Source organism: Bombina bombina, chromosome 3, assembly GCF_027579735.1.
Source record: "Bombina bombina isolate aBomBom1 chromosome 3, aBomBom1.pri, whole genome shotgun sequence".
Classification (NCBI taxonomy): Eukaryota; Metazoa; Chordata; class Amphibia; order Anura; family Bombinatoridae; genus Bombina; species Bombina bombina.
Window position 1 is genome coordinate 798,412,271 of NC_069501.1, and position 27,027 is coordinate 798,439,297.

The following is a 27,027-nucleotide window of genomic DNA, read 5'->3' on the forward strand; positions in this document are numbered from 1 at the left end:
CGCTTTCCCACTAGACATCAATGGGGAGAAAATGTTAGAAAAAAAACTAACACCTGCGATTGCGTAATGAAAAGCTCCGTAACGCAACCCCATTGATGTCTATGGGGGGCAGTGGCGTATTTAGGTTTTGTGCTGCCCTAGGCACTCAAAATTCTGCTGCCCCCCTACCCCCCACCATCCTAGCTTTTTGGCCTTTTTCAGCCTTAATATTTTTTGGTCTGGGTGTTTCATGACATTTTTTTTTTCATGGCATTTGCAAAGTAAATATTAACCGCCGCTAGCAAAAAACTTGCATACACTCATGTGGGTTGAATTAAGCCTGCATGCACCTCAGCAGGTTTGAAGGGAGAGAAAAAAAGGGAGAAAGAGAAAAAAAATAGTGGGAGAGGAGAAAATGGAGGGAGAGGACAGAAATAAGGGAGGAAGATGAGAAAAGAAACACACAGGCTCAGTCTGACACAAACTTTCACTCACAAACTCTTACATTCTCTCACAGACACACACACACTCTTCTACCCTATCTCTCATATACACTCTCTCTCTCTCTCTCTCTCTCTCTCTCTCTAAGGCACTGACATTTTCCCACACACACATCCCAGGAATAGAAACATTTTTATGGGAATTTTACCTTTATTTTTGTTCTTATTTCATATTTTTGTAATTGTAAATACACTTATTCTGTGTCTGTGAAGATCAAGCAAGATCATTCAGGGCTGCAAAGTTTATCTAAGTAAAATAGCAAATGACATTCAGAAAACATCACATCAAGTGGCTCTTGCAACAAGTCTTGTTCTGAAAGCTGAGTAATTGTGCTGTGTTTTTTTTTTACAAATATCTGCCACTGGCAGCAAAGGGTTAAAATAAGGCTGAGAAGTCTCACCTAAGTACAGCAGAAGACGTTATGGTCTGCAACTCTGTAAAGCTCCGTGAAGGTAATTAGCAGGAGGAGGAGGGGATCTTATCTGATTAGACCGAGAGCAGGAAAGGCAGGCAGCTAACGTTCACAGAATCTTTATTTTACTGCACTGACCTCCCTTGTTACCTCTGTGCGTTTGCCTGTTAGCTGACAGGGTGTAAAAGCCAACTTGCTACACAGCAGTGTAAAATGCAGTATTTACGGAGCAGGAAGCTCAGAGCACCAGCAAGAGTCAGACACAGTGAGACCAATGTGGCATTGCGGTGATAGCCCCATGAAACAGGAACTACACTGCTGTGCTGTCAGTCACTAAGTTGCTGTGTGCTGGAAAAGCAGGGCATTAAATTCAAAACTACCTAATAACGGATGGTGTACTGAATGATCATGTTTGTTTTAAAAGCAAAAGCCTACTTACCGCTGTGAACTCGGTCCCTCTGCAATCCTCTCTGTCACAAGTATCGACTGAGATGCAAGTGAAAAAGCTCCCGCCTCCTGACACTAACTCCTGCTGCCCGTGCTAAATAACTACTCCTGTCTCCAGCTCTCTCACCCGGACTGCCACCATTTAAACAAAACAAAAACAATTTCAAATAATAAAAAAAAAACAATGCATCTAATATTAGCATGTGCGCTCTCCTAGTGAGCAGCATGCATATAATCAGCTGGGTCTGCCGCCCCCCCAAATCTGCCGCCCTAGGCCCGTGCCTTGTTAGCCTAGGCCATGATACGCCCCTGATGGGGGGAAAAAAAGTTAAGTTTAAACCTAACACCCTAACTTAAACCGCACGTCTTAACACCCCTCATCTGCTTCCCCCGAAATCGCTGACACCTACATAAACGTATTAACCCCTAATCTGCCTCCCCTAACATCGCCACCACAGAAATAAATCTATTAACCCTTATTCTGCCACTCCCGATATCGCCGCCACTATACTAAAGTTATTAACCCTTATTCCCCCACACCCCAATATCGCCACACTATAATAAATATATTAACCCCTATTCCTCCACTTCCCGACATTGTCACCACTAAATAAACCTATAAACCTCTAAACTGACAGCCCCCCACATCGCAAAAAACAAAATTAAACTATTAACCCCTAAACCTAACAACCCCCTAACTTTAAATTAAAATTACAAGATCCCTATCTTAAAATAAATAAAAACTTACCTGGGAAATTAAAAAAAACTATAAAATAAACTAACATTACTATTATACTAAAATTAAAATAACTAATAATTAAATAAATTCAATTCAATTATAAAACCTAACACTACTAAAAAAATTAAATCTACAGTTACAAAAAATTAAAAATACTAAATTACAAAATAATAACATACGAAATTATCCAATAAAAAAACAATTATACCTAATCTAATAGCCCTATCAAAATAAAAAAAGCCCCCCCAAAATAAAAATAAACCCTAGACTACAATAAACTACCAATAGCCCATAGGATGAGCGCTACTAAACTTCTATTGGCTGATTTGAATAGGCAATTTTGATAGGGCTATTAGATTAGGTGTAATTGTTTTTTGGGTGTTATTTTTCGTAATTTAGTATTTTTTTTAATTTTTTGTAATTTAGTATTTTTAATATTTTGTAACTCTAGATTTAATTTTTTTAATAGTGTTAGGATTTTATAATGAGTAATTTAATATATTTAACTGATAGTTATTTTCATTTTAGTATAATAGTAATTGTAGTTTAATTTATAGTTTAAATTTAGTTTTTTTTAAATTTCCCAGGTAAGTTTTTATTTATTTTAACAGTTGTTAGGTTCAGGGGTTAATAGTTTAATTTAGTTTTTGGCAATGTGGAGAGCTGTCGGTTTTGGGGTTAATAGGTTTATTTAGTGGCAGTGATGTGGGAGGCCAGAGGTTTAGGGGTTAATAACTTTATTTAGTGGCGGCGATGTTGGGGAGCGGCGGAATAGGGGTTAATATCTTTATTATAGTATGGACGATGTTGGGTTGTGGGGGAATAGGGGTTAATACATTTAGTATAGTGGCGACGATGTCGGGGAGCGGTGGAATAGGGGTTAATACATTTTATTAGTGGCGGAGATGTTGGGAGCGGCAGATAAGGGGTTATTAACTTTAAAAGAGTGATTTGCGATGCAGGAGAGCCTCGGTTTAGGGGTTAATAGGTAGGTAATAGGTACTTTGTAACACTTGAGTTTTCTGTAACAGTTTTGTCTGGTCTCAGATTGCGGGACGTTTCGTGTTGGTATAGGGTGTAACGCAAGCTTTTTAGCCTCACCGCAAAACTTGTAATGGCAGCGCTATGGAAATCCCAAGCAAAAACGTAATTTTTTTGAGTGTGGGACTGACGTTGCGTTATAGGCTAAAATGCTTGCGGTACAGCTATACCGACATAATAGCTGCGTTGCTGTTTTAACGCTGAAATGGCCATTTTTTTCAGCCTTAAAACAGGAACGCAAAACTCGTAATCTAGGTGATTATTATTTAATATTATTATAATACTTTATTTATAAAGCACCACTATATTCATCAGTGCTGCCCATGGGTACAATTGCTATAAGTAAAACAATGATACAATACTGGTAAGAGACAAAACAAAATTTGACAGACAAATACAGGTTATATTAAGGGCCCTATTACCATAGGAACGTACAATCTAGAAGGGTGAGAAACAGAGGTGGAAAGTGCAAAGGTGAGAATTATGTTAATACAGAGTTAGATGATGGCAATTATGAAAGTAAGTGGTTTGTTACTGAGTTGAATGGAAGGCTTCTCTGAAAAAAAAAATGTCTTTAGGGAGTGTTTAAAAGAATGCTGATTAGGGGAAAGTCTGACAGCGTTAGCAAGTGAGTTCCAGTGGGTTGGTGCTGCATGAGAGAAGTCCTGCAGTCTAGCATGTAAAGATATGATGATAGAAGATGCAAGGAGAAGGTGATTGTTGGATTTTATGGAGCAGGCTGGAAAATATTTGTTGATTAGTAAGCAGAGGTAGTAGGGAAGTGGAAATAAGCACTCTTCCCTCAAATGGAGATGGAGTACCTGAAAGGATAATTACAATTTAAAACTTTATTAAATTCAATTAAAATGGGTTGCAGTGAAATCTAAAAACAGTTGCAGCAAGTAATCATATACTCAAATCCTGAATACTCTCACTTTAAGTGTGTGCATAACCATGGGGATGGCTTTTATTGCAGCTAATTTTGGGAGATGAAAGTACAAATGCTCTCCAACGATTTCAAACACTTGAGTTATGCTAAATATAGGAGAGCATGACAGTGGAATGAACTCACGCAATGGAATTAACCTGATGTATACATAGCAATAATGCTTGAATAAGTAGCCTGCCGGGTGTCAGGATTCACTCTAAATAGTATGGGAATCGTGCAATAAACTTTGTTGTCTTTATTGCAGGTCTAATATTCCTGTGTATTTAAAAGCGTTGTTTCCACACTATTCACATATACAAATACTTGAATCAGAGGCTGTTATACGTAAGGTATTCCACTCCTATTATAGCTCTATATGGCGTTTGTAATCAAGTATGTACAGTAGCAAACATCAGTTACAAATAGTAGCCAAATAATATCAGTTTAAAAACAAAGTATCAACTCATACTCATACAATTAACAAACACCTAGATTACGAGTTTTGCGTTAACAGGGGTGCGGTGCTAACGCTTAGTTTATGCTCACCGCTCACCTACAAACATCCGCCTTTGATTCCTATGGGGAAAATATTATAATAATATTTATGTCTACAGCTAACACCCTAACATGAACCCCAAGCCTATACACCCCTAATCTTACACTTATTAACTAATCTGCCGCCCCCAACATCACGACACCTGCATTATATTATTAACCCCTAATCTGCTGCTCCGGACACCGCCGCCACCTACATTATACTTATGAACCCCTAATCTGCTGCCCCCAACATCGCCACCACCTACATTTTATTTATTAACCCCTAATCTGCCGTCCCCAATGTCGTCGCAACCTACCTACAATTATTAACCCCTTAATCTGCCGCCCCCAATGTCACCACCACTATAATAAAGTTATTAACCCCTAAATCTGAGTCTAACCTTAAACCTAACACCCCCTAACTTAAATATAATGAGTGAAATAAGTATTTGATCCCCTATCAATCAGCAAGATTTCTGGCTCCCAAGTGTCTTTTATACAGGTAACGAGCTGAGATTAGGAGCACACCTGTCCACAGAAGCAATCAATCAATCAGGTTCCAAACTCTCCACCATGGCCAAGACCAAAGAGCTGTCCAAGGATGTCAGGGACAAGATTGTAGACCTACACAAGGCTGGAATGGGCTACAAGACCATCACCAAGCAGCTTGGTAATAAGGTGACAACAGTTGGTGCGGTTATTTGCAAATGGAATAAACACAAAATAACTGTCAATCTCCCTCGTTCTGGGGCTCCATGCAAAATCTCACCTTGTGGAGTTTCAATTATCATGAGAACGGGGAGGAATCAGCCCAGAACTACACAGGAGGTTCTTGTCAATGATCTCAAGGCAGCTGGGACCATAGTAACCAAGAAAACAATTGGAAACACACTATGCCGTGAAGGACTGAAATCCTGCAGTGCCCTCAAGGTCCCCCTGCACAAGAAAGCACATGTACAGGCCAGTCTGAAGTTTGCCAATGAACATCTGATTGATTCAGAGGAGAACTGGTTGAAAGTGTTGTGGTCAGATGAGACCAAAGTTGAGATCTTTGGCATCAACTCAACTCACCATGTTTGGAGGAGGAATGCTGCCTATGACCCCAAGAACACCATCCCCACCATCAAACATGGAGGTGGAAACATTATGCTTTAGGGTTGTTTTTTGGTTAAGGGGACAGGACAACTTCACAACATCAAAGGAGACAATGGACGGGGCCATGTACTGTCAAATCTTGTGTGAGATCCTCCTTCCCTCAGCCAGGGCATTGAAAATTAGACATGTGCGATTCAGTTCGGTCCGAATCGAAATTCGGACAAATTTTACCAAATTCGGAATTCGAATCGATTCGAATTTCCGAATTGCGGCAGTGCCGAATCTACCGAAAAAATCTGAATCGATTCGAATTTATTCGGATGGATTCGGATGGATTCGGATGGATTCGGATGGCCATGTATTACACTAGTATTGTACAGTATAATAGTGTAATACACAGCACATCCCACTTAACAGTGCCGAAATTCCGAAAATCCGAATCGATTCGAACCGAACCGAATTTCACACGAATCCGAAAGAATCCGAATGAATCCGAAACGAATTAATTTGATTTCTTCCGAATTCGAATCGATTCGAACCGAAATTCGAATCGGTCCAAATCGATCCGAACCAAACTGAATTTTTCACGGCTGCACATGTCTATTGAAAATGGGTCATGGATAGGTATTCCAGCATGACAATGACCCAAAACACACGGCCAAGGCAACAAAGGAATGGCTCAAGAAGAAGCACATTAAGGTCCTTAATCCCATAGAAAATCTGTGGAGGGAGCTGAAGGTTCGAGTTGCCAAACGTCAGCCTTGAAACCTTAATGACATGGAGAGGATCTGCAAAGAGGAGTGGGACAAAATCCCTCCTGAGATGTGTGCAAACCTGGTGGCCAACTACAAGAAACGTCTGACCTCTGTGATTGATTATCCACTCTGTGATTCTATTGAGGTATTCAGTTTAAATATTTTGAAAGCTAGTACCTGACTAATTAAAAACCATGATTCCCATAGATCCTGTACAATTCCCCCCTTAACATGTTTCGCCTTGCGGCTTTTTAAAAAAACAAGGCTAAACATGTTAAGGGAGGAATTGTGCAGGATCTATGGGTATCCTGTTTTTGAATTAGTCAGCTACGAGCTTTAAAAATATTTAAACTGAATACCTCAATAGAATCACAGAGTGGATAATCAATCTGAGCGCTGCCTCATATACATATATTGGCTATGTAATGCAAAGTGCAACTACTATGGCCATGTTTATTTAATGGCTAAAGCTAAAGTCTCAGTGTATTGATACGTTCCACTATTTTACATACAGCGGTAACCCATGGGGAACCAGATACTTACGGCTAGATTACGACTTTTGCGTTATGGTGAAAAAGCAGCGTTATCAGGTTATAATGCTGCTTTTTCACTACCGCTGCTATTACGAGTCTTGCAGGTTTAGGGGCACCACACACTTTTTTGTCCATAACGCAAAGCAACTTACGCAAATTGCATAAAGTCTTTTTTCAATGGGATTTTCATGGCGCCGATATTACAAGCTTTTCCTGGGAGGCCAAAAAGTGAGCGGTACACCCTATACCGTCAAGATTCGTAACACATTCTAAAGTCAGTAGTTATGAGTTTTTTTGTTACAACGCCGTAACATAAAACTCATAACTAAAGTGCTATAAAGTACACAAACACTAAAATGCAATTATTAACCCCTAATCTGCCGCTCCGGACATCACTGCCACTAGAATAAACATATTAACCCCTAAACCACCGTACTCCTGCATCGCAAACACTAGTTAAATAGTATTAACCCCTAATCTGCCGTCCCTAACATTGCCGCCACCTACCTACATTTATTAACCTCTAATCTGCTGCCCCCAACGTCGCTGCCATTATACTAAAGTTATTAACCCCTAACCCTATGTCTAACCCTAACCCTAACACCCACTAACTTAAATATAATTAAATTAAATCTAAATCAAACCTACTATTAATAACTAAATAATTCCTATTTAAAACTAAATACTTACCTGTAAAATAAACCCTAAGCTAGCTACAATATAACTAATAGTTATAATGTAGCTATTTTAGGGTTTATTTTAATTTTAATGGCAAGTTTGTATTTATTTTAATTAGGCAGACTAGTTAGTAAATAGTTATTAACTATTTACTAACTACATAGCTAAAATAAATACAAATTTACCTGTAAAATAAACCTAACCTGAGTTACACTAACACCTAACTTTACACTACAATTAAATAAATTACCTAAATTAAATATAATTACCTAAATTACAAAAAAAACAAACACTAAATTACAAAAAACAAAAAACAAATTACAAGATATTTAAACTAATTACACCTAATCTAATAGCCCTATCAAAATAACCCCCCCCCCCAAAAAATAAAAAACCCTAGCCTAAATTAAACTACCAATAGCCCTTTAAAGGGCCTTTTGTGGGGCATTGCCCCATAGAAATCAGCTCTTTTCCCTGTAAAAAAAATACAAACAGCCCCCAACAGTAAAACCCACCACCCACACAACCAACCCCCCAAATAAAATCCTAACTAAAAAAAACTAAGCTCCCCGTTGCCCTTAAAAGGGCATTTGGATGGGCATTGCCCTTAAAAGGGCATTTAGCTCTATTGCTGCCCAAGCCCTAACCTAAAAATAAAACCCACCCAATAAACCCTTAAAAAAAACTAACACTAACACCCGAAGATCCACTTACAGTTTTGAAGAGCCGACATCCATCATCAATGAAGCCGGGAGAAGTCCTCAATGAAGCGGCAAGAAGTCCTCAACGAAGCCGGGAGAAGTCTTCATTCAAGCCGGGAGAAGTGGTCCTCCAGACGTGCAGTCTTCATCCAGACGGCATCTTTTGTCTTCATCCATCCGGGGTGGAGCGGTTCCATCTTCAAGACATTCAGTGCGGAGCATCCTCTTCTTACAACGACTCCCGACGAATGAAGGTTCCTTTAAATGACATTATCCAAGATGGTGTCCCTTAGATTCCGATTGGCTGATTGAATTCTATCAGCCAATCGAATTAAGGTTGAAAAAATCCTATTGGCTGATGCAATCAGCCAATAGGATTGAGCTTCAATTCTATTGGCTGATCCAATCAGCCAATAGGATTGAGCTCGCATTCTATTGGCTGATTGGAACAGCAAATAGAATAAATTTAGTATAGTGGCGGTGACGTTGGGGGTGGCAGATTAGGGGTTAATAAATGTAGGTCGGTGGCGGTGATGTTAGGGGTGGCAGATTAAGGGTTAATAATATTTAACTAGTGTTTGTGATGCGGGAGTGCGGCAGTTTAGGGGTTAATATGTTTATTATAGTGGTGGCGACGTTGGGGGCGGCAGATTAGGGGTTAATAAGTGTAGGTAGGTTGCAGCGACATTGGGAGTGGGAGATTAGGGTTTAATAAATATAATGTAGGTGTCGGCGATGTTGGGGGCAGCAGATTAGGGGTTAATAAGTATAATGTAGGTGGCGGCGATGTCCAGAGCCACAGATTAGGGGTTAATAAGTATAATGGAGGTGTCAGCGATGTCGGGGGCGGAAGATTAGGGGTTAATAAGTGTAAGATTATGGGTGTTTAGACTCATGGTTCATGTTAGGGTGTTAGGTGTAAACATAAATTTAGTTTCCCCATAGGAATCAATGAGGCTGCGTTACTGAGCTTTACACTACTTTATTGCAGGTGTTAGGCTTTTTTTCCGCCTGCTCTCCCCATTGATGTCGATGGGGAAATTGCGCACGAGCACGAACAACCAGCTCACCGCTGACTTAAGCAGTGCTGGTATTGGAGTGCGGTATGGAGCACAGTTTTGCTCTACACTCACTTCTTGTCTTTTAACGCCGGGTTTATAAAAACCTGTAATACCAGCGCTGTAGGTAAGTGAGCGGTTACAATAACGTGCAAGTTAGCACCGCACCCCTCATAATGCAAAACTCGTAATCTAGCCGTATGTTAATTGTATTATCAGTGATAACAGTAAGAGTTGATACTTTGTTACTAAACTGATATTATTTGGCTACTATTTGTAACTGATATTTGCTACATACTTGATTACAAATGCCACATAGAACTATAATAGGAGTTGAATACCTTACGTATAGTGACCTGTGATTCAAGAACTTTTATATCTGAACAGTGTGGAAACTGCTTTAAAATACACAGGAATATTAGACCTGTTATAAAGACAACAACGTTTATTGCGCGATTCTCATACTATTTAGAGTGAATCCTGACACCCGGCAGGCCACTTATTCAAGCATTATTGCTATGTATACATCAGGTTAATTCCATTGTCGTGCTCTCCTACATTTAGCATAACTCAAGTGTTTGAAATAGTTGGGGAGCATTTGTACTTTCATGTCCCAGTATTAGCTGCAATAAAAGCCATCCCCATTATGCACACACTTTATTAAAGTGAGGGTATTCAGGATTTGTGTATATGATTACTTTCTGCAACTGTTTTTAAGTTTTACTGCAACCCATTTTAATAGAATCTAATAAAGTTTGATATTTTAATTATGATTTCACATACTCCATCTCCATTTGAGGGGAGAGTGCTTATTACAGTATCCTGTCCAGCCTATTTGCTGGAACTGTATATAGTTTATATATTTTGATACTTAGCACCTTTAACACAAGTTCCAAGCGTATCCATAAACACTATAACCCAGACAGTGTTCCCTCTGCACCAATAAGAGTAGTGCCATCGTTTCTTCTAAGTGGTAGTAGGGAAGCGGTGCTGGTAAGGGCTTTGTAGGTCAGGGTGAGAATTTTGAATTTAATTCTGCTATGAATGGGGAGCCAGTGAATGGACTTGCAGAGTCCTGGAAGAGGCATTTAGGATGCATTAAACGGGGAGAGGCAGGATAGAGGAAGGCCAGTTAGTTGGCTATTGCAGTAGTCAAACTGGGAAATTACAAGGGAGTAGATTAGTTGCTTAGTGGTGTCAGCACTAAGAAATGGATGAATTTTGGAAATATTGTGTAGATGATTGCGACAGGATGAAGAGAGCAGTTGGATGTGGGGGATGAAGGACATATTGGAGTCAAGTGTAACTCTGAGTTATTGGACTTGGGGTGATGGGGAAATATTAATGCCGTTGACAGTGATAGAAAAGTCAGAAATTAGAGTAGAGCTAGAGGGGGTATTGAAAGGATCTTAGTTTTGGACATGTTGATCTTTACATGGTGAGAGGCCATCAAGGAAGAAATGCCAGATAAGCAGTCACTGACATGAGAAAGGACAGAGGAAGAGGGAGCAGGGGTAGAGAGGTAGATCTAAAGTGTCATCAGCATAGAGGTGATATTTGAATCCATAGCTTTTGATAATGTTACCCATTGAAGAAGTATAAATGGAGAAGAGTAGAGGACCCAGTACAATGGTACTCCAACTGAAAAAAGCATGAACTAGGAGGATTCACCAGCAAATGATATAGAAAAGTACCAGTTAGAAACATAATAGTGGGTCCAACAGAGAGAAGTATCTAAGTGTCAGGGGTTTTTCCCTGTTTTGTTTGCCATGTGCTGCTGGCAGCCATTTTACTCAGCTCTCTTGCTGACTCTGGTGCATACTGTGTGATGCTGCTCATTTCCTGCACTTCCTTTTATGACCAGACTGGTGTACATCATCTGTGTGAGACAGGACGCAGTCTCAGAATTGTGATGTCATCACTTATTATTTAGAGGGCCTCTGTTCAGTATGCTTTGCCCTTGCGTTGTCTCAGACCTATTTGTGAGAGCTCCTGTGTATTACCTGGCTGTCTGACGTCCCTCCTGGTTCCTGATCCCTGGCTTGTTCCTGACTCTGCTGTTCTCCTTGTTCCTGATTCCGGCTCGTCTGACTACTCGCTTTGGCTCCTGAGTCGGCTCGTCTGACTACCAGCGCTGGTTTTGAATCCTGACTTGTTATTTGACTTGTGGACTTTTTATTATTTTTTGCTATTAATAAAGGTGTGATTATTTTTGCACTTCTCATCTCAGTCTGATTCCTGGCACCCTGACACAAAGAGACCAAGAGAGCTGAGAGTCTGTAGGAGGAGGAGGAGGTGGTCAACTGTTTCGAAGGCAGCTGAGAGGTCGATTAAGTTTTTATGTTAGTGGAAGCAGTGATATGGGGCGGTAGTTTGTAGGAGAAGTAGGGTCAAAAGAGAGTTTTTTGAGTATGAGAGTGACTTTTGCACATTTGAAAAAGTTAAAAAAAGGAGCTAGTTGAAAGTAGAGAAGAGTCATTTATGGTTTGAGTATATATAAGAAACGTAGGTTTGCTTGGCTTAGTGAAGTGCAGATGTTTATTATTGAAGATTGAACTTATAGTGGATGAAATCCAGTTCACAGCAAGATTTTCTGAGAGTGCCAGGGCTGTAGCTGATGGCGAGGGGTTTTGCACAGTTGGGGAAGAGCAAGAGTGTCTAGTGCAGAGGAGACAATATTGTTATAGTGAGCTGTAGCAAGATCAGGGCAGGTTATAGTGGAAGTGTGAGTGAGATGTTGAATAAGTTTGGAAAATTGGAGGGCATCTACAGAGTGCAAATTTTTATACAGAGTGCAAATTTCTATAGGTGCACAAATGTAGAAGTGGGTTTAGGTGATACATTAAAATTATAGATGAGCAGGTGGTAGTCTGAAATGGGAAAAGAGTGGATGTTAAATTCAGATATAGAGCAGAGGTAGGAAAATACCAGGTCAATAGAGTGTCCGTCGTGGTGAGTAAGGAATAGGGTGGATTGTAAGAGACCAAAGGAGGATGTGAGTGAAAGAAATTTAGAGGCATCAGGGGCAGATGGGTTATCAATGGGGATGTTGAAGTCCCTGAGTATTAGAGTCAATATATTTGGAGAGAGAAAGGGAGGAAGCCATGTGGCAAAGTTGTCAAGGAATTGGGAGGTTGGTCCTGGAGGGTGATAGATGACTGCCACTCAGAGAGAGGGGAGAACAGGCAAATGCTGTGAACTTCAAAGGAGGACAAGGAAAGAGATAGAAGACAATAGGTACTGATAGGTGCAGGAGGGGGAGAGCAAGATCCCAACACTGCCTTCATCCCACTCACCTGGCCTAGGAGTATGGCTAAAGTTGAGACCACCATGTGTTAGAGCAGCAATGGAAGCAGTGTCAGAAGTATATAGCCATGTTTTAGTAATTGCTAAAAGGTTGAAAGTGTTAAAAACTAACAGGTCATGAACAGTTGTAAGTTTGTAGCAGACGGAGTGAACATTCCAGTGAGCACAAGTAAAGAAAGGGGATAAGCACTGTGGGTTAACAGATATGAGATTGTTAGAATTATGTGACCTAGAGTTTTTACTGTGGGAGATTGAGCGAGAGTGTCAAAGTTTGGTAATTGTTATGGGAGCAGGGTTAGGAGACATATCACCAGCAGCAAGACGTAGTAGGAGTGTAAGGCTCTGATATTCAAAGCATCAAAATGCTGATTAGGAACTGCCTTTCAGGTCTAGCTGGCCTCGCAGTCCATTGGTTTGTCGATTGCCGCTTGTCTGCACTTTTAGTGGGCGGGGGAGGGGGTGTATTTGAAGTGTTCCTACACAGCACAGACAGTGCGCTCACTGAAACCAAACATGGTTTCTGTGTGGGAACACTTCAAATGATGCCTTTGTGACATAACTGTAAATACACTGACACTACCTGCCTCACACTGGAAAGTCTCGCCACGGAAAAGGTGGTGAGACAAACATTGTTTGAACCCTATATGTAACCTGTACTTCAGAGATTGAAATATATTGAACTACTGAAAATGTATCCCAATAAAAATGCAGGTTACTCCCACAGAACACATGTATCTGTCATGAGATGCAGGACACATGCAGGACACAGCAAGGATGGTACAACCCTATTTTATTGTAGAGCATGGAAACATACATCTGTTAGCATTGATCTCACTAACAAACTACGACACAGAAAAACGGACCTCAGCCCGCCCTCAATCTGGTGATGTCACTTCCTGCTCTCATCACATCTTCCCCCTTTTCAAAGGACAAAGCATACATTTTTTTTTCATTTGAATATAACAAATAACAAGGTATACAACAACAATTTTGTATAGAATATAACAAATAACAAGTTACAGAAAATATAAACAACATGAATTACATCCTGACTTGAACATCGGGGTAGACTACCCTAGTCCACAGTGACCATGGGATTATTCTGCCCATACTTCCAGTCACTGTTCTAACTAAAGTTAATCCCGATATAGGGCCGAAAGTTTCAACACTCTTCCGCTTGATGTAACTCTACATGAACTGTCCTCTGATACAGAAGAAGGTGATTGAGAGTCCGCTGGAGGCAAAGACATATTCCCGCTGTGATCTTGCTGAGGGGAAGGCACCCCTTTAAAATCAGGGGATCCCACCGGCGGTGGTATTAAGGCGTCCAGTTCCAAACTCTCAGGTACAAGCTGAAGATGTTTTCGGTTACGGCGTGTAACTGTCCCTCCATCAGTAAGGACTACATAAGACCTTGGTTCTGGAGAGCGTCCAATTACCGTAGCAGGCGTCTTCCATTTCTTCTCATCATCCAGTTTAATTCTGACACTTTGCCCCGCCATTCAGCTCCTGCAAGGGCCTCACAGAATGTCTCCTGTCGTGGAAGAATCGATAGCCCCTTTTTGCCTCTTCATGCCTCCTAAGGGCTTCGTCCCGAGGAATAGAGCTAGTAGGCTGGAAGACACCCACAGAGGGTAAGGTGGTGCAAATCTGGTGTCATAGTATCAGCTGTGCTAGGCTAAACCCCATGGCTTGAATGGGAGTCGCCCTATAGGACAAGAGGGCCAGGTATGGCTCAGATTGCTTTAAAATGAAATTTGTTGTTTGAGCTGCCCTTTCAGCCATTCCGTTGGCCTGCGGGTAATGTGCACTTGACGTGGAATGTATAAAATCATATTCCCTGCTGAAAGAACTGAACTCTGTGAAAGCGAACTGCATTCCGTTATCACTCACCAGCTCCATTGGTATGCCCTACTGGGCGAACAAGCTCTTGAGACGAGTGATAACGGCTTGACAAATACCTGCAATAGTAGTCGATCACGAATAAGAACTTTTTCCCGTGCAGTTCGCACAAATCAGCAGCTATTTTCTGCTACGGGCATGCAGGCAGTGGAGTAGAAATCAAGGGCTCCCTTCTCTGAGTAGGCCGGAGTTCCCGGCAAAAGGCACATTTAGACACATGGCTTGCAATGTCAGAACTGATTCCAGGCCACCATACAGCCGTAGCTGCCCTTTCTCTGCACTTTGTAATGCCTAAGTGGCCATCATGAATCCTGTTTAACATCTCCTGCCGCATGCTAACAGGAATAACAATGCAGTCCTGGAACAGCACCAACCCATCCAACTCCGTGAGCTGCGACCTTTCTGACTGGTAAGAACTTAAAGACATCCAGGCTGCCCGACTCTCGGGCCAACCTTCTTTTATGTACTTTATAACTTCTTGAAGGTCTGTATCTAAGTATGTCTCTTTCTTTATTTGTTCTAGCTTCCCTGAAGAAATGGATTTGGAGGCCAGAACTGAATCTACATACACTTTTACATCTGATTCCATTGAAGACTCTTCAGCAGCAGCCAGCGGGAGCCTGGACAGTGTATCTGCCACAACCAGTTGTTTCCCCGGCACATGCACTGCCTGAACGATGAATCTGAGCAGCCTCATTAGAAGTCTCTGGCATCTTAGGGGTGTTTTGTCAATATCATAGGAATTGATTGGAGGGACTAACGGTTTATGATCAGTCTCCAGACTAAATTTCTCTAAACCCACTAGGTAACGCTGAAAGCACTAACAGGCCCAAACTGCAGCCAGGTACTCTTTCTCAATTTGGGCGCATTTTGACTCAGCAGCTGTCAGTGTATGGGAACAGTAGGCTATGGGCTGTAGTTTGTTTTCATTCAGCTGCAGGAGGGCGGCCCCTAACCCATAACTGCTTACATCAGCACTAACCACAATCTTTTTGAAAGGGTCGTAGAACCCCAACACTGGGGCAGACCCCAGCAGGGATTTGACCTGCATAAAAGATTCTTCCTGTGAAGGTCCCCAGACCCAGGCAACATCTTTCTTTAGCAACTCTGTGATAGGGTGTAGTATTGTGGATAAATCTGGAAGGAACCTGCCCACATAATTTACAAGGCCCAATATTTGTCTCAGCTCATGTACATCAGAAGGATTTTTTATCTGTTCAATAGCACAAATTTTCTCGGGGTCTGGCTTGATGCCATCCCCATTGATGATATGCCCAAAGTAACATAACTCAGCTTTCCCAAAATGGCATTTCTCTTTGTTTAGCTTCAGCCCGGACTCTCTGATCATGTTCCTCCAACGTAGACCCATACACTAAGATGTCATCCATGATGACTGCCATGCCCATGTGGTCTCTTAGGAGAGAACTCATTTCTCTTTGGAAGATTTTAGGAGCAGAGGATATCCCGAAGGGGAGTCTGCAAAAACAAAACCGACCTACTGGTGTAATGAAGGTAGTGAGTTTGCAGCACTTTGGATCTAGAGGTATCTGCCGCTAGAAGCATCCAATGTAGAGAAGAACTTCGCCCCCACCAATTTTGGTGCTATGTCTTCAAGTGTTGGCAGCACATAGCTCTCTCTCTTCAATGCCTCATTCAGCCTTTTCAAGTCTACGCAGATGCGTACCTTCCCGTTCTTCTTCGCAACGGGCACAATGGGGGCACACCAGTCAGTTGCTTCAACAACCTCTTCACTAACCCCCATATTCTTCATACGCAGAAGCTCCTTCTCCACTTGAGGCATGAGCGGTAACGGAATTCTACGGGGAGTGGTAATGCTGTATGGGACTGTGTCACCTTTAAGTGATATACGGACTGGGTTGCAATTCAGTAGGCCCAATTCGCCAAACATATCTTCTGTGATCTCATTCACTCTGGCCACTAGGCCCAAACCGCAGGCTGCTTTTCTGCTCAATAAGTTGTTAACACACTGACCTCTAATCACATGCACCCACATGGTGAATTTCATTTGCTTGTACTCGCAGCTGGCAAGAAATTTCCCCCCCACAATCAATACGGCCACCAAGACTATGGACTTTTGTTGTAACTTTTGCCAGCTGGGGCTGTCGAGGCAGTTTTATGAACGCTGCAAGAGACATTACAGTGATGTCGGCTCCTGTGTCAATCTTAAAGGCAACTTTGGCTCCCATTACAGTAAGGGTAACCCTCCAATCATATTCTGAACCCGGCCGTTCATTAACAGACCCCACAAAGGACACTTCTTGACCCTCCTGGTTGTAATCCACCTGCATCTCCTTAATATATTCAGTTTTACACACCACTTCAAAATGGCCCATCCTGTTACATTTTAGCAGGTCATATGACACTCTGATCATGGGCACGGTTGCACCGTGTGCATCGGGCATGCTGCACCCATCCACTTCTGGGCCTATCTATTGCCCTAGGTCTACCGCTCACACTGTGCCTTTCACTGGCAGCTCTCCTGAACTGCTGCACTTCATCCACAATACTCTCAGACCTCAGATCAGTACATTGCTTTTTCACCAGTTCACTCTGGTGGGCCATCCTAATAGCCCCATCTAATGTTAAATCAGACTCTAACTGCAGCTTCAGTGAGACTTCAGCATCTGCAATTCCAATAACTATTCTGTCTCTGATTTGCTCTTCTTTAGCAACACCAAACTCACAGAATTAAGCTACAGTAGTTCATACAGGTTGCGCACAAATGACTCCACAGATTCTCCCACACGCTGAGCACGTTTGTGAGAACAAGCCCTCTCATGAATCACATTTCTTTTGGGCACAAAATGGGCACTGAGTTTATTCATAACTATTTCAAAGTCAAATTCTTCTCCTTCTTGGAAAGCAAAAGCATTGAACACTGGTTCCACTTTCCCCATAGAGTATAAAAGAGAATTAACTTGTACTTCACCACTCTCCTTGTCCAGCTTGGAAGCAATTCTGAAGCGCTGAAACCGCTGACGCCATGTGGGCCAAGCTGCAGGCTGAGAGAAGTCAAAAGGCTCAAGTGGGGTAAACTTTGACATCGTCATCGATCAGGAACAGAAGCGCAGGCAAGAACTTCTGAGACCATGTCATAAGATGCAGGACACATGCAGGACACAGCAAGGATGGTGCAACTCTATTTTATTGTAGAGCATGGAAACATATATCTGGTAGCATTGATCTCACTAACTAACTACGGCACAGACAAACGGACCTCAGCCCCACCCCCAACCTGGTGATGTCACTTCCTGCTCTCATCACAGTATCTATTTCATGTCTTTGCTATACCTGACTAATAAAGACAAAAAAAAACCCTCCAATTATAACTATAGGAGCTATGTCGATACATGTATGTACAATGTTTAAATGATATGCATTCTCATGTATAATGCATATAAATTTAAGCATTGTATAGAGTTTAAAATGTTTTTTTGAACATGGAAAAAAATATGTTTAAAATTTTTTACAAAATTAATATGCACTATATTGGAAAATGCATATCATTTAAATAAAAAAACATTGTTCACAAGAGTAAAGCTTTTTGCTCTAGTCGGGATTCGTTTGTATTACAAGTTCCAAAAAAAACGTATTTTGCACTAGTGTTATCCCAAATAGCGTGAAAAACCTAACTTAAGTTTTCGTGTGCACGTGTATTCTCCAATAGAAATCAACGGAGAAAAAAAAGGAGAAAACAAAACACCCGAGATCGTGCAAACACCATCACTTTTTTGCATTCCCTATAGAAGTCAACGGAGAATAAAAAATTGTTGATAAAAACACCCATTGCGTAAACAGCATAGCATATTCGCATTAGCAACTGTGAAATATATACGGTAAATACATAGTTCAAATCTTTATTACATATGAATATTGCACAAATATGTTTTATCATGTTTTTATTTACTTAATGGCAAAGTGCTTTATAGTGTAAATGTCTATATGTCTATATGTGAATACATATATATTAAGGGATACTCCAATGGAGACACAGACAACTTGGGGCTTCCGGCGGAAGTGGCGCTCTCACGGCACGCTGCTTCAACTCCAGCGTTCACGGAGGGCCTAAGAAGAACCGCTCCACTGATTGAGACCGCCTTTTGCCTGTGACCCCTACAGCTCTGTTGGCACTTTGCTGTGGAACCTGCCACAGCTCTCAGCCGAAGCCCGAGTGCGGAGACGCTACTACCTCTGTATGGGACTAAGACCTGGGGATCGCCTGTGCAGTTAAAACTAAGCTGTACTAGCAAGCCAAGACATCCAGAGGCACGTTACGATTCCTCCCCTTACCTGCACTTACTCAATCCTACCAGCGGCGACTTTGAAAGAAGGAAGAGACCTGTGCCCTCCTGGTAGGGCGTGACAGGTCGGCGATACTGGAATTGGAGAGGAGGCTGACAGAGTGGCGAATTCCGGTCGCCGAGGGATCCTCGACTTCTGCTCTCCCCATGTAAGTCGGCTGCCAAAATCGAACGGGTACTACAGCAGCATTACTCACCGACCACAGCCTGTTCCAGAGCCCTTCCTGACACAGAGGCTCAAGACAAGGGACTTGGAAGGCCTGGAGTAGTAAACCGGAACAGGGTTGAGGTATCGTATAATAACATTGTTCTGCATCTGGTACAGGCGACCCCTCACTACACTGGTATGTGTCATTTTTACACGTTGGGACCGTTTTTTTTGTCTGAGGTTTTTGAGAGACAGTTCCCTGATTGTCTTGTATAACCTGCTTATTGTCTGTGTCCCTTTTAAAGGGAAAAAAAAAATCTGCAAAAGCAAGAAAGACAGGAAAAGAAGGGAGTGTGTTTGTAATTTGGACAACAACCTTGCACAAGAGACCTTCTTTAACCCCTTAATGACCACAGCACTTTTCCATTTTCTGTCCGTTTGGGACCAAGGCTATTTTTACATTTTTGCTGTGTTTGTGTTTAGCTGTAATTTTCCTCTTACTCATTTACTCTACCCACACATATTATATACCGTTTTTCTCGCCATTAAATAGACTTTCTAAAAATACCATTATTTTCATCATATCTTATAATTTACTATAAAAAAAAATATAAAATATGAGGAAAAAATGGAAAAAAACACACCTTTTCTAACTTTGACCCCCAAAATCTGTTACACATCTACAACCACCAAAAAACACCCATGCTAAATAGTTTCCAAATTTTGTCCTGAGTTTAGAAATACCCAATGTTTACATGTTCTTTGCTTTTTTTGCAAGTTATAGGGCCATAAATACAAGTAGCACTTTGCTATTTCCAAACCACTTTTTTTTCAAAATTAGCGCTAGTTACGTTGGGACACTGATATCTTTCAGGAATCCCTGAATATCCATTGACATGTGTATATTTTTTTTTAGAAGACATCCCAAAGTATTGATCTAGGCCCATTTTAGTATATTTCATGCCACCATTTCACCGCCAAATGCGATCAAATAAAAAAAATTGTTCACTTTCTCACAAATTTTTTCGCAAACTTAAGGTTTCTCACTGAAATTATTTACAAACAACTTATGCAATTATGAAATAAATGGTTGTAAATGCTTCTCTTGGATCCCCTTTGTTCATAAATAGCAGAGATATATAGCTTTGGCTTTGCTTTTTGGTAATTAGAAGACTGCTAAATGCCACTGCGCATCACACGTGTATTATGCCCAGCAGTGAAGGGGTTAATTAGGGAGCATGTAGGGAGCTTTTAGGGTTAATTTTAGCTTTAGTGTAGTGTAGTAGAGAACCCCAAGTATTGATCTAGGCCCATTTTGGTATATTTCATGCCACCATTTCACCGGCAAATGCGATCAAATAAAAAAAAACTTTAATTTTTTCACAATTTTAGGTTTCTCACTGAAATTATTTACAAACAGCTTGTGCAATTATGGCACAAATGGTTGTAAATGCTTCTCTGGGATCCCCTTTGTTCAGAAATAGCAGACATATATGACTTTGGCGTTGCTTTTTGGTAATTAGAAGGCCGCTAAATGCTGCTGCGCATCACACATGTATTATGGCTAGCAGTGAAGGGGTTAATTAGGTAGTTTGCAGGGAGCTTGCAGGGTTAATTTTAGCTTTAGAGTAGAGATCAGCCTCCCACCTGACACATCACACCTCCTGATCCCTCCCAAACAGCTTCCTTCCCTCCCCCACCCCACAATTGTCCCCGCCATCTTAAGTACTGGCAGAAAGTCTGCCAGTACTAAAATAAAAGGTATTTTTTTTTCTTTTCTTTTTTTTGGGGCATATTTACATATGCTGCTTTGTAGAATCTCCCCATAGCCCCCAACCTCCCTGATCCCCCCCAACAGCTCTCTAACCCTCCCCCTCTGCCTTACTGGGGGCCATCTTGGGTTCTGGCAGCTGTCTGCCAGTACCCAGTTTGGAGAAAAAAAACGGTTTTATTTTTTTTTTCCACCCGTTTTTTTCTGTAGTGTAGCTTCCCTCCCTCCACAGAGCACCCAACATTCACTGATGACCTTTTTTTTTCATTTTTACTTACATTGTTTTCTGTAGTGTAGCGGTTCCCTCCCGCTCCCTCCCCGTGCACGCGCCCGCCCCCGCCTCCCCGTGCACGTGCGTGCGTCTGTGCGTGTGTCCGGGCATCCCCGCCCACGATCCCGCCCCCCTCCACATCATCTGGGCCATCGATGGCCGCCACCCGCCTCCCACACACGCTCCCACCCACCAACGATGGAAGCCATAGATATCCGGTGCAGAGAGGGCCACAGAGTGGCCCTCTCTGCATCGGATGGCTACTAAGGGTTATTGCAGGATGCCTCGATATCGAGGCATCACTGCAATAACCGGAAAGCAGCTGGAAGCGAGCAGGATCGCTTCCAGCTGCTTTCCACACCGAGGACGTGCAGGGTACGTCCTTGGTCGTTAAGGGTATTTTTTTAGAGGACGTACCCTGCACGTCCTCGGTCGTTAAGGGGTTAATCCTTTTCTTTTATTTCCTCCTCCAGAAGAGAAATAAGAAAAGGAGAAAGGGAAAATCAAGTGCTTCTCTTAATTAAAGGGACAATTGGAATATATATTTTTTGAAAGTTTAATATCCTGCTATACTAAGAGAAGCTGAAGGCTGGAATATATAACTGGATCATAGTCTGGTTCGGTGGCTGGACTTTGTATAGTATTGTTCTATCCCTGGACTTATAAGTACATGTTCACTGCTATAATGCTGATTCACCCCTGCAACTTTATTCATTGTGCAGGCCCTCTCTCCACTATTAAGGCCTGATACAGGCAGTTCACTAATTTTATGTTTTTGTATATAAATCTCCCAAAGTATCTATTGGGAGACCTATTCTAAAAACCACTTTAAACAGTTAAAGGTTTTCTTGAACACTTAAATGGTGCAACCACATGTTTTTTAGAGGATATCTCTACATCCCACAATAAATATTTGAGTATTATTCACAAATTGTTAGAAGTGATCAGCACGATCACAATATACACTATTATTAGATTAGATTTTTTTTTTTTATAAATATATATATATATAGATTTTTTTTTTATTTATTTTTTGTGTGTGTTTTTTTTTCTTTTTTTTCTTTTTGTTTATTTACACAAATTCTGTTTTGTTTTGCGTTTTTTCTTCCTCTGCTGGCACATTTGCTGAGTCTGTATGTCTTTAGAAAGATATTTTGCACAACACCCTTCTAAAATGCCTGCCAAATCTAAGGAAAAAAATAATAAGGGGGCTGATATAAGTTCTGACTCCAGTGAAATATTGTCTATATCGAATGATAATCAGTCATTATTAATACAGATTAGTAATCTTTTCTCACCACAATTTGACATAATTAAAAAGGAGTTAAGTGATATTTCTAGTGAACTTAACACTCTTAATCAGGAAGTTAAACAATTCGCCACTAGGATGGCAGAAGCAGAGGATAGAATATCTGCTTTAGAAGATATGGTTAACCAACAAGAAAATATTCTATCTAAACAACAGTCCATAATCCAAAATATGGAAGCTCGTCTGGAGGATCAAGAGGATCGCTCTAGACGCAATAATATAAGGATTCTAGGTATCCCTGAAACAGCAGATTATGACAACCTGATTGAATTTACCTCCCTAACATTACCCCTGGCTTTAGGTTTTCCCCCACAAGTTTTACCTCTGTCCATTGAAAGGGCACATAGGTTAGGAACAAAAAAAACCTTTGATAGTGGCCCAGTCAGAAATAGGACATGTATATTTAAATTACTTAAGTATCAGGATAAAGTGGAAATGCTGAGACTCTACAGGAAATTTGATACTTTTACTATAAATGATAAAAGAGTCATGTTATTTCAAGATTTTTCCAATGAGACAGTTAAAAAAAGAAAAGCTATGTCTCCCATATGCACGATTATGATAAATAAGGGTATTAAAGCACGTATGATTTACCCCGCTAAAATTTTAGTGGATGACAATGGCAATAAGCTTATGTTCACTGACCAAGCTAAAGCAAGAGAATACAGTGATTCTAAATGATAACCAAGCGAGATAGATACTCTCATATTATAGTGTTTTACTATTAAGATACAGGAATGTTTGTGCCTGTGGTGAATGTGAAGATTTTTATTTTTTTTATTTTTTTTACTTTTTATCCTCTTTTTTTTTTTTTTTTTCTTTTCTCTCTCTCTTTTCTCCCGTCCTTTTAACCTCTCTTAGTGCTACGTCCTCGAAAAGAATATTCGTAAGCTGGATTGAATTATTCACTGAGAGTGTTTCCTCTATGGGTTTCTATTTAGACTTACTTATGATATACGGATATCTGTATGGCTCCTTGCATAGATTAGGGGTTATAGTAGTATTTTGGTTTGTTAGAAATTGGATCTTATAATAGAAGCGGAAGAAAGACAGAGATATTTCAGATTGTAATTGGTTTAAGACCTTGTATCATATTTTATTATGCTTGATGTATTAGGAAATTTAACGATTTTATCTTGGAACGTGGGGGGTATCACTAATCCAATAAAACGTAAGGTGATAATTAAAAAATTAGGTTTATTGGAACCGAGTGTAGTATTTATACAGGAAACCTATTTAAAGGATATTGAGATTCCCAAATTGAGATGTAGATGGATAGGCGAGGTCTTCGCTACTCCTAGTTGTGGTGGGAAATTAGGCGTTGCAATACTGTTAAATAAAAATTGATCATATCAAATAATACAGATGGAAGCAGATCAGGAGGCTAGGTATATACTTTTGCAAGTACGAATAAAGGGGATAAGACACCAAATAATTTCTCTAAAGATTTCTGGGAAAAGTTGAAGAGTAAACTATTACCTTTCATATCAGATAACCTCGTGATAGGTGGTGATTTTAATCTTTCGTTTTGCCCTGAATTAGATAGGTTTTCAAAAAAAAAAACATAGCGGTATATAACAGTCAAGCTAAATATATGAAAAAATTCTGTTATCAGATTAAATTAATTGACGTCTGGAGACTTCAAAATCCTGACCAGCGTGTATTTACTTGCGAATCTAAAAAATACAGGACATTTTCAAGAATAGATTATTTATTAGTCGCTGAATCTCTCTCTTTGCAGAAAGTCAAGGCCACAATAGGTGATATAGCGATATCCGACCATGCGATTGTCTCACTGTCATTTCTATCTTCTGAAAATCAGGTGAATAAGAATCTAACTATTATATTCCCACGGTTTATGTACAAGAATATTAGATTTAATTTATGGTTAAAACAGAAATGGAAAGATTATTGTACTTTTAACATAGCATATTTCCAGAAAATTGAAACTTTCTGGGAAGCCTCTAAGGCGTATCTAAGGGGAGAAATTAAGGCCTATACAGTGGGGAAAAAAAGTATTTAGTCAGCCACCAATTGTGCAAGTTCTCCCACTTAAGAAGATGAGGGAGGCCTGTAATTTTCATCATAGGTATACCTCAACTATGAGAGACAAAATGTGGAAACAAATCCAGACAATCACATTTTATGATTTGGAAAGAATTTATTTGCAAATTATGGTGGAAAATAAGTATTTGGTCACCTACAAACAAGCAAGATTTCTGGCTCTCACAGACCTGTATCTTCTTCTTTAAGAGGCTCCTCTGTCCTCCACTCATTACCTGTATTAATGGCACCTGTTTGAACTTGTTATCAGTATAAAAGACACCTGTCCACAACCTCAAACAGTCACACTCCAAACTCCACTATGGTGAAGACCAAAGAGCTGTCGAAGGACACCAGAAACAAAATTGTAGACCTGCACCAGGCTGGGAAGACTGAATCTGCAATAGGCAAGCAGCTTGGTGTAAAGAAATCAACGGTGGGAGCAATAATTAGAAAATGGAAGACATACAAGACCACTGATAATCTCCCTCAATCTGGAGCTCCACGTAAGATCTCACCCCGTGGGGTCAAAATGATCACAAGAACAGTGAGCAAACATCCCAGAACCACACGGGGGACTTAGTGAATGACCTGCAGAGAGCTGGGACCAACGTAACAAAGGCTACCATCAGTAACACACTACGCCGCCAGGGACTCAGATCCTGCAGTGCCAGACGTGTCCCCCTGCTTAAGCCAGTACATGTCCGGGCCCGTCTGAAGTATGCTAGAGAGCATTTGGATGATCCAGAAGTGGATTGGGAGAATGTCATATGGTCAAATGAAACCAAAGTAGAACTGTTTGGTAGAAACACAACTTGTCGTGTTTGGAGGAGAGAGAACACCATAACTACTGTGATGCATGGGGGTGACAACATCATGCTTTGGGGCTGTTTCTCTGCAAAGGGAACAGGACGACTGATCCGTGTACATGAAAGAATGAATGGGGCCATATATCGTGAGATTTTGAGTGCAAACCTCCTTCCATCAGCAAGGGCATTGAAGATGAAACGTGGCTGGGTCTTTCAGCATGACAATGATCCCAAACACACTGCCTGGGCAATGAAGGAGTGGCTTCGTAAGAAGCATTTCAAGGTCCTGGAGTGTCCTAGCCAGTCTCCAGATCTCAACCCCATAGAAAACCTTTGGAGGGAGTTGAAAGTCCATGTTGCCCAGCGACAGCACCAAAACAGCTCTAGAGGAGATCTGCATGTAGGAATGGGCCAACATACCAGCAACAGTGTGTGACAACTTTGTGAAGACTTATAGAAAACGTTTGACCTCTGTCATTGCCAACAAAGGATATATAACAAAGTATTGAGATGAACTTTTGATATTGACCAAATACTTAGTTTCCACCATAATTTGCAAATAAATTCTTTCCAAATCAGACAATGTGATTGTCTGGATTTGTTTCCACATTTTGTCTCTCATAGTTGAGGTATACCTATGATGAAAATTACAGGCCTCTCTAATCTTCTTAAGTGGGAGAACGTGCACAATTGGTGGCTGACTAAATACTTTTTTCCCCCACTGTATGTGTAAAAAAAACCGCAAAGATAAAAGGAGAGAAATCCAACTCGCTAAACAGGTTAAGAATAGTTATCAGAAATATGTTAGAGATCCAACTCGTGCGTATTGGGAAAAGTATTCTAGCGCTAGACAAGAACGGGATGTTTTTTTTAAACAAAAATCCCTAGAAGAAGAGAAAAAATTAAACCTCCGTTTTAAGGGACATTTTGGTTATTCAGCTAAATTTCTAGCTAAACTAGTTAAGGGTAGAAAGAAAAAAACTATATATTAGCAATCAGGGATCAAGACAATAGGTATACGGGAGTATCTGATATTAACCAAATGCTATTTTTGTATTATCAAAAACTTTATACGCAGAGTACCAATCATGTACAGAATCAGGAAAAATTTTGGTCTCAAATAAAAATCCCTAGAGTTTCACAAGATCTTTTGGCTAGGCTTAATGCCCCCATTTCAGCAAATGAGATAAAGGAAGCAATTGATAAGGCCAAATTGAATAAAGCTGCTGGGCCGGATTGTCTGCCTGCAGAGTATTACAAAATACTCACAGATTAAATTAAACCTACCTTAGAAAAATTGTTTAATAGTTATTATAGGAATGGGAATATACCTTCAGAATACTTTGCGGCTGCGAACATCTCTTTGATTCTTAAAAAGGGGAAAGATGCAGAGGACCCAGGGTCCTATAGACCAATTTCCGTACTTAATGCGGATTATAAAATACTATCCTCTATTTTAGCATCTAGATTAATGTTATGTCTTGATGAAGTGATACATCCGGATCAATCAGGGTTTATGGCTTCCAGAAATGTCTCTAAAAATACACAGAAAGTGACAACCTTATTAGATTATATATGGAATATTCGCCAAAATCCAGGTAGATATTTTAAATATGATTGTGCACTTTTAACCCTTGACGCTGTTAAAGCATTTGACTCCATAGAATGGGAATATCTATTTCAGACTCTCGAAAAGTTTGGGTTTAAAAATGATTTCGTTCGGTTTGTTCGTAATATCTATC